This window comes from Stenella coeruleoalba (genome assembly GCF_951394435.1).
Source record: "Stenella coeruleoalba genome assembly, chromosome: 12".
In the NCBI taxonomy this organism is placed as follows: Eukaryota; Metazoa; Chordata; class Mammalia; order Artiodactyla; family Delphinidae; genus Stenella; species Stenella coeruleoalba.
Genome location: NC_137158.1, coordinates 41,737,965 through 41,752,264, shown reverse-complemented (window position 1 = coordinate 41,752,264; position 14,300 = coordinate 41,737,965). Strand labels below are relative to the sequence as shown.

The 14,300-nt window shown below is 36.2% G+C and overlaps 1 protein-coding gene across 4 annotated transcripts in view; it reads left to right on the top strand.

Annotated features, from left to right (window-relative positions):
* Positions 1-14,300, top strand: part of WASF1 (WASP family member 1) — a 159,019-nt gene that overhangs the window by 73,636 nt on the left and 71,083 nt on the right. Inside the window, exon 1 of one of the 4 annotated variants that reach the window (XM_079938832.1) lies at positions 5,793-5,851. The exons of the other annotated variants lie outside the window; for them this stretch is intronic. The gene's annotated coding sequence lies outside the window, so the exon portion shown is untranslated. Of the gene's footprint in view, positions 1-5,792; positions 5,852-14,300 lie in introns of those variants that run through there. 4 annotated transcript variants of the gene reach the window in all.

Sequence of the window (14,300 nt, the reverse complement as noted above, 5' to 3'; positions counted from 1 at the left end):
ACTAAGATCCCGCATGCCTTGCTGCATGGCCAAAAAAAAAAAACTAAAAACAAAACAAACCCCAGAATATTCCCAATTCCTCCATCCATTCCTTATATCATTGCTGCCATTCATTTAATTTATGCATATACTATAATTACCCAATACTTTGTGGCTATTATTACTTTGAACAAAACAGTTGTCTATTAAAATCAAAGAGAAATTAAAAAAATATTTTATTTTACATTTATTTATTCATTCTCTGTTGCTCTTCCTTTCTTCATGTAGATCCAAGTTTCTCATCTATGTTGTTTTCCTTCTCTCTGAACTTCTTTTATCTTTTCTTTCAAGGCATGTCTACTGGTGACAGATTCCCTCAGTTTTCACTTGTCCAAAAAAGTCATTACTTCTTCACTTTGAAGGGTAGTTTCTCTAGGTTGGTGCTTTTTCTTTCAACACTTAAAATATTTCACTCCACTCTCTTGTTCATGGTTACTGACAAGATGTCAGTGTAATTCTTATCATTGTTTCTCTATTCATAAAGTGTTTTTTCCTCTGGCTTTTTCAGTATTTTCTCTTTGTCTTTTAGTTTTCTGCAGTTTTTCATTCTTGGTGTAGTCTAAGCTTCATGGATTTATGGTTTGGCTCCTATCATTAATTTTGGCATATTCTCAGGCATTATTACTTCAAGTATTTATTCTACTCTTTTCTCTCTTCTCTTTCTGGTATTTCCATTATACATATGTTACACCTTCTTTAATTGTCCCACAGTTCTGGGATATTCTGTTCTGTTTTCTCATTCTCTTCTCTCTTTGCATTTTAGTTTGGGAAGTTTCTGTTGATACTTCTTGAAGTGCGCTGATTCTTTTCTCATTTGTGTCCAGTTTACTGATGATCCTATCAAAGGCATTCTTCATTTCTGTTGCAGTATTTTTTATTTCTAATATTTCTTGGCTCTTAGAGTTTCCATCTCTCTGCTTACATTATCCATCTGCTTTTGCATGGTGTCCACTTTTTCCATTAGAGCCCTTAGTAATCATAGTGATTTTAAATTCCCAGTCTGATATCATAAAACCTCTGCTATATCTGAGTGTGGTTCTAATGCTTGCTTTGACTCTTCTGACTATGCTTTTTCTTTCCTTTTAGCATGAATTTTAATTTTTTTTTTTTTTGTATTTATCTGACTGGGAATTAGGCTGTGATTACTGTTTGCTGTAGCAGTAGGTGTCAGAGGTTTCAATTTCCTTTAGTGTCCTTGTTTTTGTTTCCCTTGTTGTCTTTGGATTTCCCTAGAAACACCTTCTTAAATAGAGTTAGAGTGTTACATTTTTTTTTTCAGCCATAACCCTGTTATTGTGTAGGAGCCCTATTCATGTGGTGGTAAGGTGTAGGGGATGGAAAGTGGTCTATAACCCTATGATAAGATATCAGTCTTTTGCAGGGTCTGTGCCCCTGAGTCTTCACAAATGCTTCTCAGCTTCCGCTCTTCTTTCTGTAGGTATGTCAGTAAGGCTAGAGTGGGCAGGAATTGGGTAATTTTCTTCTCCCAAAGTTGGATAAAGCTCTGGCAAAGTCTTTTCCTTTGCTGAATAGGCTTTTGTTGTGGAGAAATCTCTGGACTTATATCAGAATGGTTACTTTCCCCCTCCTCTGGCCAAACAGGAGGTGATTTTTCTCTGATCCTCACTATGATAACCTTGTGGGGCATAAAGCCCAGGAAAGTATAGCAGCCCATACCTCCTTAGAGGAGACCCACAGGAGTTTTAAACTTTCAAACTAGTCCACAGTAAGTGTCCAGCAACTTGTTGAAGTTACCATTTAAGTGTTCATACCAATTCCTGGCTCCCGTGGCTTCTGCTTCAGTTAGCTAATCTATATTCTCTGGATTCACTGTTCTCTCTAGTTTCTTGGGTGGCACTTTGTCCTGTGACTTCAGTCTCTGATGGATCTAAGAAAAGTCCATTGGTTTTCAGTTTGTTCAGCTTTTGTTTCGTTATGAGAGAAAGAGTGATGGCTTCCAAGCTCTTTACATGTTGGAGTGGAACCTGAAAGTTATCGTATGTATTTTAAAAAACTGCATAGTATTTCATTGTATAGGTAAACTGAAATTTATTTCACTTATTCCTCACTGGTAGATGTTTAGGTTGCTTCCTTTCTTGTCATATGACAAGCCATGATGTAGTAACTGTCCGTGAATAAACTGTTGTTTTGATTTTAATGGCTATTTTCAGTTATCTATATTTCCTCCTGCAGTTACATAGAAATTAATCAGGAATTGACTGTATTTAAATCAGAAGACTGAATTTAATTCTTAGTACTTTCACTTATTATGTACTCTTGGACCATTTTACTTCTGATAAGTTTCCTTATTTATGAAATGTAAATGATAAAAACTACCTTGAAGAGTTGTTGTGAGGATTAAATAATATAATAGAAGGCATTTGTAAACTATAAAGCACTATATAAAAGTTGGGTAGTTTAGGTATATCCAGTTGTGATATAAACTGTGAGTCTTAGTAATAAAGCACTCTGTTAATTAAATAGCTTTAGACCAGGCTGCTTAGTATACAGTATTTTGAAAGAAGATACTTTGATTTATTGATAATTCTGAGAAAGGGGGCATAGTTGATTCTGAGACAGGGGTCATAGTTGATTCTGAGTGAGATAGCTAAGTAACAAGTACACTTTGAAAACTTAATTGAGGAAATAATATGTTGGTGGAAGCTGATATAGTATACTCTTAAACTTATGATAGAATACATTAAGTTTTTTTTTTTTTTTGAGGTACGCGGGCCTCTCACTGTTGTGGCTTCTCCTGTTGCGGAGCACAGGCTCCAGACGCGCAGGGCCAGCAGCCATGGCTCACAGGCCTAGCCGCTCCGCGGCATGTGGGATCTTCCCGGACCGGGGCACGAATCCGTGTCCCCTGCATCGGCAGGTGGACTCTCAACCACTGCGCCACCAGGGAAGCCCACGTTAGGTTTTATGAAGATAAGAACTAAGAAAAGTAAGCAAAGCTAATTTTAACTTAGCTTTGCAATTATGCATTCGATATGTTGTTCTAAAACTTTGGTAAGACTTAATCAGATAGAATTTTGATTTTTCATTTATTTCAATATTCTTCTCCAAAGTGACTTAGTAATTTTTGAGGTCATATAGTCTTTAGTGCCTTGATACTCAGAAGTATGATCTGTGGACCAGTAGTGTCAGCATCATCTTGAGAGCTTTTTAGAAATGCAGAATATGAGGCTTACCCCAAATCTACTGAATCATTTTAACAAAATCCCTGGATGACTGGTATGCACCTTTACATTTGAGAAGCTCTGACTTAGTATACATAAATCTTGCAGTTGAGAAAGACCTTTGTCAAGGTTTTCAACTACGTAGTATTTCTGAATAGCTTATGATTTAAAGAGAGAAATGGGTATTGGGTTAAGTGTAACTTTACCAGTATTGTTAGAAATTATGCTAAACAGAGGAATGCACTAATCTATTTTAAAAATCTTACACACTTCTAACAGAGGTGAGGATAGGCTGTTGCAAGCCTAATGATCTATAGGTCAATAATGAATTTTTTCTTAAAAAGAAAAATTAAGTTAATTTTTAAACTTGTCAAATGTGGTAATGATTTCTTCATCTGACTTCATTGGGAATTGAGAGATTCCATTTACATGTCTTTTCCAAAAAATTATATCTTTTCCTTTTAAAAGTAAAATTTGTGTTTTAATTACTTTCCATGGAAATAGTTTTAAAATTCACTTTTTAAAAAAAATTTAAAAGTTTTAAAATTTAAGGAGACTTTGCTTCCTTAAACAAAGTGCATGGAATACAATTTAACCTTTTCTTAGTAATAAAGATTCCCCTAGCTCCTACCAAAGCCTTACCTGTATAGATGCTCAATTAAACTGATGAATTGACTTATTATGAAGACCTTCTGTTATTGCAGTTTGTTGTAATACAGTGATATTGATTATTAAAGGATATAGGATTATTTATCCATATAACAAATGATCTGCATTGCTGGCCTACATTACTGTGTTTGCAATTTTGAACTTTCCCTATCTTTCTCTGTCAGCTTTCAGTGTTTATATGGCTGCTTCTCTCAGCTGCCCCCTTTAATTTGTTGTTTCTAACTGCACTCTAAGAAACCAGATGAGACTATATATCACATGAGGGTCTTGACCTCTCCAGTCATTCATTCATTAATAGATATTTATTGAGCACTTATTAAATGCCAGGCTCTGCTAAGTACTGAGTATTCAGTGGAGAACAAAACAAAATCATTGTTCATGTGGAGCTTACATTCTGGTTGGGGAGATAGGCAATAGACAAATACCTGTGTAATACATAAGTAATAAATACCTATGTAATAGATGTAAGTTCTATGAAGAAAAATAAAGCAAGGCATAGATATAGTAAGTAATGGGAGGGACCACTACTTTAAATAGGGTTGTAAGGGAGAGTGAAGGGAGCAGAGAGCTGAATGAAGTAAATTGAGATATGTATAATATTTTTTTAAAAAAGGGTACATAAATGTAGTGTACAGACTATGGCTTCCACTTTGCCTAGAATCCTCAGGTGTTTATTTAAGGTATAAATCTTAAGTATTTCTGCAGTTTTGAACATGGCAACCAAAAGTATGGTTACCATCACGCTCTCTAAGGATTTTTATGTTACTTCTGGGAATGAAAAGTGGGCTGAAAGATGAGGTTTAAATTGACAGAATATTGGAATTTTTGGAACATTTGAATGGTTTAAAAGAACAGTGGACTAGAATACAGTGATCAAAATTAGAATTGTTCTAAAATTTAAGACATAGATTGATTTAAAATAAAGATGTGCTATAAGCAGTCCCCTGAAGAAGCAGAATGGCTTCCCATGTGGCTGTATTGCTCTTGACTTAATAGTGACACCAGTAATCACAGTAGCACCATTTTTTGAGCCCCTATTATGTGTTAGGCACTGTTCTAGGCATATGTATGGTGTAATCTTCAAAACAACCCAGTGAGGAGGTATAATTCTCACTTTTATCAGGTGGAAACTAAGGTTTAAGCATAGACAGCTACAGTCTTTCACAATACTAGCCAAAATCTAACTGCCCAATCTCTTATGCTTACTCCTGACTCAGGTGTCCTCTAGATGTAGGGGGAAAATGGGATTATTTTGATTAACTTGTTAGGTGGCAAAATTGGAGGTATGTGTTGGGGATTGGTTCCAGAGTTCAAGCCACGCGCAGAGTAAAAATCGTGTACCAAATTAGTGAACTATCAAAAGAGTTGAATGAAAATGGCTGTATCATATCCTTTTGATGAAAATGCAGTTATTTTGCCAGCAATTTGCATACAATCAAAAGTTTACTGAATTGATATTGTAAAGAAACCAGTACTTTGCTTTAAAGATGACCTCAAATGCTAGGTGATTAGGTGATGTTATTAGAAATAGAGAAGTCCAAAGAATGAGTAAATTTTCTTTGCGGGGAGAGTGGGGAGTCACTGATGATGAATATGATTTTGGATATGTTGAAAATGAGTTAATGAGACATTATTGTGTTGCTGTCTGGCAGACGGCACAGGTCTAAATGTTTACAGGGATGTTAGGGTTGTTTGTATCAGTAATTTAGAGATGATAGTTCAAGATCTGGATATAGATGGATTTATGTATAGAATGTATGTATAGAATGTATGTAGAATTTATGTATAGTATAGAATGAACTGGGGTATAACTGGGGAATAACAAAACTGTTGATTCCTGACTCATTATTTACAGAGTGGAAATTAAAAGGACAGCCAGAAGAGGATGCTGAAGATGTGATCAGAGAAGATGTAATGTGTTGCATTCTGATATGACTGTTCAGTAGGAACCAGAGGATAAAGTAAGGCCTGTGGTCTGGGGCAATTCTCCTTTGAAAAGAAATCTGAAATGCTAGTGAGGTAGGAAGGGAAGCAAAGCCAAAGTATGTTGATGGTTTTGAAAACAGAGGAGAATGAAAGGATCACAAGGACTGGGTAAGGACAAAGAAATTTAACAATGAGGACTTGGAGGGGTGGAATAGAATATTTAGGTCAGAAAGGGACATTTCATAGATGGAGATCTTAGAGGCAGAACTGTAAGAGTCTATACTGACTCTTGATGTATGCTCAGTAGCAGAGGGGAATGGGCTACTCCTCAGTCCTCAGGACTGGAAGGACTGAAGTTTGAGCCCTCAAGAGAGATGAGGTATACTTTACACAGCTTTGCCCTAGTCTTTATGCCTCTAACCGTTGCCCTGGGGTTAGTAGGCAGTGCACGCCACATTATTTGAAGTGGGAATTTTGGAGGGAGAAAAAGCATCGTGCATTACTTGTGAATGCTCAATTATAAATATATTCCCCTTCTTGCTTGCAAAAATAAGTCTTTTCATTGTGATAGAGACAGGCAACAATTGTGTACCTAATATATAGGAGATCAGTGTTAATATCATTTTTATCATCAGTGTAGTCATGGAAGTAAATGAAATAAAGAATATCTCTTAATGGATATGTATATAAAGGCTTTAGTTTCATTAACATTAAAAAGAAAATGTAAATTTCTTTTTGTAATTTTATGCTAAGTACAGAAAGATGACATTAATGACCTGTCATCAGTTGAACATGAATTTTAATATATATTTCATGTAATAGAGATGGATTTATGAGTTCTCCAATTAATTTTTTTAATTTTTAAAAATTAAAAAAATTTATTTTATTTATTTTTGGCTGCGTTGGGTCTTCATTGCTGCGTGCACGCTTTCTCTAGTTGCGGCAAAAGTGGGGGCTACTCTTCATTTTGGTGGCTTCTCTTGTTGCAGAGCACGGGCTCTAAGCGCGCGGACTTAAGTAGTTGTGGTGCGTGGGCTCAGTAGTTATGGCTCGCGGTCTCTAGAGTGCAGGCTCAGTAGTTGTGGCGCACGGGCTTAGTTGCTCCGGGGCATGTGGGATCTTCCCAAACCAGGGCTAGAACCCGTGTCCCCTGCATTGGCAGGCGGATTCTTTTTTTTTTTTTTTTTAACATCTTTATTGGAGTATAACTGCTTTACAATGTGTTAGTTTCTGCTGTATAACAAAATGAATCAGCTATATGTATACATATATCCCCATATCCCCTCCCTCTTCTGTCTCCTTCCCCCCCTCCCTATCTCACCCCTATAGGTGGTCACAAAGCACCGACCTGATCTCCCTGTGCTATGCTATGCGGCTGCTTCCCACTAGCTATCTATTGGCAGGTGGATTCGTAACCACGGCGCCACCAGGGAAGCCCTCCAACTAATTTTAAGTTAATTAAATCTGCTCATTAAAAGTCTGACTGTTGGGCTTCCCTGGTGGCGCAGTGGTTGAGAGTCCGCCTGCCGATGCAGGGGACGCGGGTTCGTGCCCTGGTCCGGGAGGATCCCACGTGACGCGGAGCGGCTGGGCCCGTGGGCCATGGCCGCTGGGCCTGCGCGTCCGGAGCCTGTGCTCCGCAGCGGGAAAGGCCACGACAGTGAAAGGCCCACATACTGCAAAAAAAAAAAAAAAAGTCTGACTGTTATGTGAGAAGTCATGGTAAGAGCAGAAACTGCTGGCTTAAATAGTATTTACTGTAATATTCTTATGGAGTCTTTTTAGGGTAAAATGAGATACTTGTTATAAAAAAGACTTTTGAAACAAGTCTATATTAATATAAGTTGTTACTGTTATAGGCCCATATGGGACTAGGACCATAGATAAGGTCATGATTTACATTTTTAATGAAATATTTAATGTGGTATTTAAATGTTTCCAATGTAATAAATGACTAGAATAAATAATGTTTGTTTTGATATTCATCAATTTAGCTTTATTATTTTTAATTTTTAAGTAACTATACTAGTAATACTGAATTTTAAAGAAAGATGGTGATGATTTATTGAAAATTAAATCACTTATTTTCTTTTTAATTTTTTTGTATTTGTTTTTCATCTGCAGCTGCCTCTCCGAATGATAGAATTAGCCATAACTGACCTTATTTGAGGATTACAGTGAAGCAATCAAATCCTTTAAGTTAGGTATAGATGTATCTTATTTTAAGGAAATTTAATATGAAACTGCTAATGGAGTAAGTATAGATAAAAATAAGAAAAAAGGCCCAAGGACTAAGTCCTAGGGTACTCTTAATATTTAGAGGTAGAGAAGATGAGGAGAAGGAGGTAGGGGGAAAGCCAGGAACTTGAGGTTTCCTGAAAGCCACATTAAGTGATTTCGAGGAGTGAACAACTGTGTCAGATGCTGTTAGGAGGCTGAGTGAAAAGAGACTTCAGAATTAACCACTGGATATAGCACATAACTGACCTTGGTCAGATGGTTTGATACAGTGCTGGAAATGAAAGCCCGAATGGGGCAAATTTAAGTGAGAATTGCAGGAGAGAAATCAGGAACTAATTCAAGGAATTTTACCAAAAAGGAGGGTGGAGAAATCAGGGAATGGGGGGTTGAATGGCTAGAGGCAGAAGTAGGACCAAGAGAAGTTTGTATTTGTTGTTGCTGTTCTGTTTTTTTTTTTTTTTAAGATGGATGAAATTATAGCATGTCCTTCTGTTGATGACAGTGATCCAGTAGAGGGAAAACAGTGCTGCAGAAGAGAAAGAGGGGATAATTAATCCTTACTGTGTAAATAAGATTTGGGAACTGGCCTGGAACTTTCCCACCATGTGAAATGGTTTCTGTGGAGAAATTTTTCACTTCGACATATGCAGATTACAAATGAGTAGTAATCCAGCTCATCTACCATTTTATACTTGTAGATTATTATTATTATTATTATTTTTGTGGTATGCAGGCCTCTCATTGCTGTGGCCTCCCGCGTTGCGGAGCACAGGCTCCGGACGCACAGGCTCAGCGGCCATGGCTCACGGGCCTAGCCGCTCCGCGGCATGTGGGATCCTCCCGGACCGGGGCACGAATCTGTGTCCCTTGCATCGGTAGGCGGACTCTCAACCACTACGCCACCAGGGAAGCCCACTTGTAGATTATTTTTAGTGATGGGATGGAAATTGTTAAAGCCACCTACCAGTTTTCCATTGTGATAACTGCATTTATTTTCAAGTCAGGAATAGGATTGTAATATGCTGACAGAAGATAGCTAAGCAATCTCACTGATGTACACTGAATTTGCACTATGTTTTAATCCATTAGTCAAGATTTTTTTGCTTGCACATTTCCAGAAAGAAATGTACTCTTCTGCACACTGAAGTTGAGTAGTATAATATTACTACTATAAATTTAAATCATTTTTTTGTTAATAGGTGGTAGAAAATAATCATTGTATAGCAGGATATGAGTATTGACTATATTGGACTAAATGGTTATTGCTATTTGATTAAATGGATTTTTGAGAGCTGTATTGGAATATAACTGACATACAATGAATTGTACACTTGGATAAGTTTTGAAACCATCATGACAATCAAGATAATAAACCCCTCCCCTCAATTTCCTATTCTTCCTTTGTAATTCCTATATCCTGTCTTTCCTACTCCTTCATCTATCCCAATCCCTACCCTAGGCAACAACTAATCTACTTTCTGACACTATAGGTTAGTTTGTATTTTCTAGAACTTTATATGAATGGAATCACACAGTATAGAGTCTTTTTTGTTTGGCTTCTTTCACTCAACATAATGATTTTAAAGTTCATCTGTATTGTCACATCCATCATTAGTTCATTTTTTTGCCGAATACTATTCTATTTTGTAAACACTATTCCAGTGGAAAGCAATTTGTTATTCATTCGTCTGTTGGTGGTCATTTGGGTTGTTTCCAGGTTTTGGCTATTACAAATACAGCTACTGTGAGCATTCATGTAGAAGTCATTGTTTGGACATATGCTTTCCTTTGAGTAAATACCTAGAAGTAAAATGGCTGGGTCATATAGTAGGCATATGTTTAACTTTATAAGAAAGTACCAAAGTCTATTTCAAAGTGGTTATGTCATTTTATAATATTTCTACAAGCAAGGTAGGAGTTCAGTTGCTCCACATCCTCACCATTTTAGTTTTAGCCATTCTAATAGGTGTGTAGTGGTATCTCCTTGTGGCTTTAATTTGCATTTCCCTAAAGACTAATGATGTTGATCATCTTTTTATATGCCATTTGTATATTTTCTTTTGTGAAGTATCTGTTTAAATCTCTGGATGTTTAGCTTTGGATTATTTGTTTTCTAATTGAATTTTGAGGGTTTTTTATTCTAGATACATGTGCTTTATCAGATATGTGATTTGTGAATATTTTCTCTCAGCCTGTGGATTGTCTTTTCATTCCCTTAATGGTATCTTTCAAAAAGCAGAAGTTCTTGATTATGATGAATTCCAATTCAAAAATTTCTTCTTTTATGGATTGTGCTTTTGGTGTTATATCTAAGAGATCTTTGCCTAACCCGAGGCTGTTTTCTTCTAGAAGTCTTATAGTTTTACATTCTGCATTTAGGTCTATGACTTATTTGTATATGGTATGAAGTAAGGATCAGAGTTCTTTTTTTTTTTTTAATACAGATATCCAAATGTTGTAGCACCATTAAAAAAAAGAATATTAACTTTGCACCTGTGTAAGAAATCAGTTGACCCAATAATCCATCAGTTGGATTATTTCTGGAGTTTTTTCTATTCCATTGGATATTTGTCTGTCTTTATACCAATACCACACTACCTAGAATAGTGTAGCTTTATAACAAGTATTGAAGTCAGGTAATATAAATCCTCTAATATTGTTTTTCTTTTTCAGAGGGCTCTGTATTTCTTCTTGAGTGAGCTTTAGTGGTTGTCCAGGAATTTTTTCCATTTCATTTAAGATGTGGAATTCATTGGTATAAGTTGTTTATAATATTTCCTAACTATTCTTTTAGTATCTGTAGAATCTATGATGATAGCACTCCTCTCATTCCAGATATTGTCAATTTGTATCTCCCTCAAATGCCACCCTCCCCCCCTCAGCCTGGCTAGTGGTTTATCATTTTTATTGATGTTCTCAAAGAACTAGCTTTTGTTTTTGTTGATTTATTGCCCCCTCCATTATTTTTCTGTTTTCTGTTCCATTGATTTTTGCTCTCACCTTTACTATTTCCTCTATTTTGCTTACTGCCAGTTTAATTTGCTTTATTTTTTCTAGTTTCTTGAGGCGAAAGTAGTTGAGGCCATTTATTTGAGACCTTTCTTCTTTTCCAATATAGAAATTTTAGTGCTATAATTTTCCCTTTATGTACTGCTTTAGCTGCTTCTCTCAAATTTTGATACATTTTTCTCATTTTCAGTCAATTCAAAACAAGTGTTTTTCTTTTTATTTCCTCTTTGACTTGGGGTTATTTGGAAATATGCTTCCTGATTTCCAAATATTTGAGAATTTTCCATATATCCTTCTGTTGTTGATTTCTAACGTAATTAGATTGTGGTCAGAAAACATACCTTGTAGGATTTGGATCCCTTTAAATTTAGTCTTACTTATTTTATGACACAGAAGTGGTCTCTCTTGGTAAATGTTATTTATATACTTGTAATACTTGAAAAAATGTGTATTGTTTTGGGATAAGATGTTCTATAAAGTTCACTTAGGTTAAGTTGGTTGATGGTGTTCTTCTAGACATCTGTATGCTTATTGATTTTCTGTCTACTTATTGTATTAGTTATTGAAAGAGATATGTTGAAATTTCTAACTGTATGTTAGTACGAATGATTCCCTTTATCTCTGGTAGTATTCTTTCTCTGAAATCAGCTTTGATGTTAATATAGTCACTCCAACTTTTTTTTCTTTAGCGTGGTGTATCTTTTCCTGTCCTTTTACTTTTAACCTATTTGTGTATTCATATTTAAAACATGTTTCTTGTAGGCAGCGTGTGGGTGGGTCTCATTTTTTTAATCCAGTCTTACAGTCTCTGCCTTTTAACTGGCATGTTCAGATAATTTATGGTTAATGTGATTATTGATACGGTAGGGTTTAAATCTACCATTTTGCTATTTGTTTTCTTTTTGTCTTAACTGTTCATCAATCTTTTATCTCCCTTTTTGTCTTCTTTTAGATTAATTTTTTTAATGATTCTATTTTTTCTCCTTTGTTGGCTTAATAGCTATAATTCCTTGTGATATTTTAGTGTTTACTTCAGAGTTTATAGTATACATCTTTAACTTACCATAGTTTACTTTTAAGTGGAATGGTGAATTTTTCACAGATCAATTTGTTCAGCTTTCAAATTGTCACTACAGGCTCACATTCATTTGGACTTTGGAGTCATATACACCTGGATTCAAATCCCAGCCATGATACTTACTCAGTGTAGGATTGCTTACACTTTCTATGCCTTAGTCTTCTCATCTATAAAATGGAGTTAAACTCTTTCATAGAATGGTGCCTGACATACAGTAAACTATAATTCGTAGCTACTTTTATTAAAAATCATGTTGATGAAAATCTCTTAACGAATTCTAGCTACCTTGACATCATTCTATTTTTCCTATCACGCTAAAGTACCTATTACTTCTTTTTTTAAAATAAATTATTAATTTAATTTATTTTTATTTTTGGCTGTGTTGTGTCTTCGTTGCTGCGTGCAGGCTTTCTCTAGTTGCGGCGAGCAGGGGCTACTCTTTGTTGCGGTGCGCAGGCTTCTCATTGCAGTGGCTTCTCTTGTTACGGAGCACGGGCTCTAGGCGCACGGGCTTCAGTAGTTGTGGCTCATGGGCTCTAGAGCGCAGGCTCAGTAGTTGTGGCGTACGGGCTTAGTTGTTTTGCGGCATGTGGGATCTTCCCGGACCAGGGCTCGAACCCGTGTATCCTGCATGGGCAGGTGGATTCTTAACCACTGTGCCACCAGGGAGGCCCCATTATTACTTCTTTAGATTAGTCATTTGTCTGCTACTGTTCTGCCTTTCTCAATTTGAATCATTCCTCTTGCCAAGTTAATCTTTCTCCAATATAACACCAATCATATCACATCATTTCTCAGTTCAAAACTATTTCCACCTGACTGCTCACTTCCTCCAAAATTAAGGACAAACTCTTCATACTGACAAGCAACATAGCCCATTGTATCTGTCTTCAATTTATCTTTCCCCTTCTTTTCCTTCACTATTCTTCTACTTTTATTCTGTATAGTTCAGTCAAACTGCATTCTCTTTCTTCTCCAAATATATACTGTAGTTTCCTGACTCCAAATTTGTTGTTGCTATTTTGTATGTCTCTATAAAATTTTGAGAGCAAGTATGTCTGAAAATTACCTCTTGTACTAGTGTTCACCTGTCATGATCCTTTGCATCTTTGAAGGCTCTCATCAAATTCCATCTATTTCATTGAGCTTTTCCTGATACTTAGCTGGTTGTGGTCTTTCCATTCATCATATTTCTGCAGTTCTCCTGTGCTTTTCTTATATCACTGGCCTTGTACTACCTTTGGTTATACAGGTCCAAAATTCCTTACCTGTAGTTCTAAAGTTCAAAAGACTGAAAACTAGAAGTTTCTTTTTTTTTAAAAAAAAAAAGACTAGATTGGTGGCTCTGGTAGGCAAAATAATGGCCCCCCAAAGATGTCCATGTCCTAATCCCTGGAACCTATGGACATATTACCTTATTTGGCAAAAGGGACTTTGCAGAGATGATTAAATTAAAGAACTTGGAATGGAACTTGTATAAAGGGCCAGAGAGGAAATATTTTAGATTTGCCATATGATCTCTGTTGTATCTACTCAGCTCAGTCATTGTAGCCAAAAAGCAGCCACAGTAAAATGTAAATAAAGGAGTATAACTGTTTCAATAAAACATTATTTATAGACAAGGAAAAAAAAAAAGATCTTGCAATGGGGAGATTAGCCTGGATTACCTAGATGCACTCAGTGTAATCACAGGAGTCCTTATTAGAGGAAGAGAGAAGCAAGGGAGTCAGAAGGAAATGTCATGGCAGAAGTAGAGGTTAGAGTAATGGGATTGCTGACTGTGAAGATGAAAGAAGGCCAGGGGCCAAGGAATGCAAACAGCGTCTAGAAGTCAGGCAAGGCAGAGAACAGATTCTCCCATTTATCCTCTAAAAAGAACCCAGCCCTGTAGACACCTTGTCTTTAGCCCAGTGAGAGTTCTGACTTTTAGAAGTATAAGATAATAAATTTGTATTGTGTAAGCCACTACGTTTTGTGGTAATTTGCTACAGCAGCAGTTGGAAGCTAATACAGTGATAAAACCTGACCTGAACTGATGGGAGGCTATTTATAGTCAATATTTATACCAGTTAGTAAATATTTATATATTTCATCATAGAAATAACAATGTTGGATCATAGGGTGCTGACCTAGACCTTGCTGAGCGGTTTCTTAAT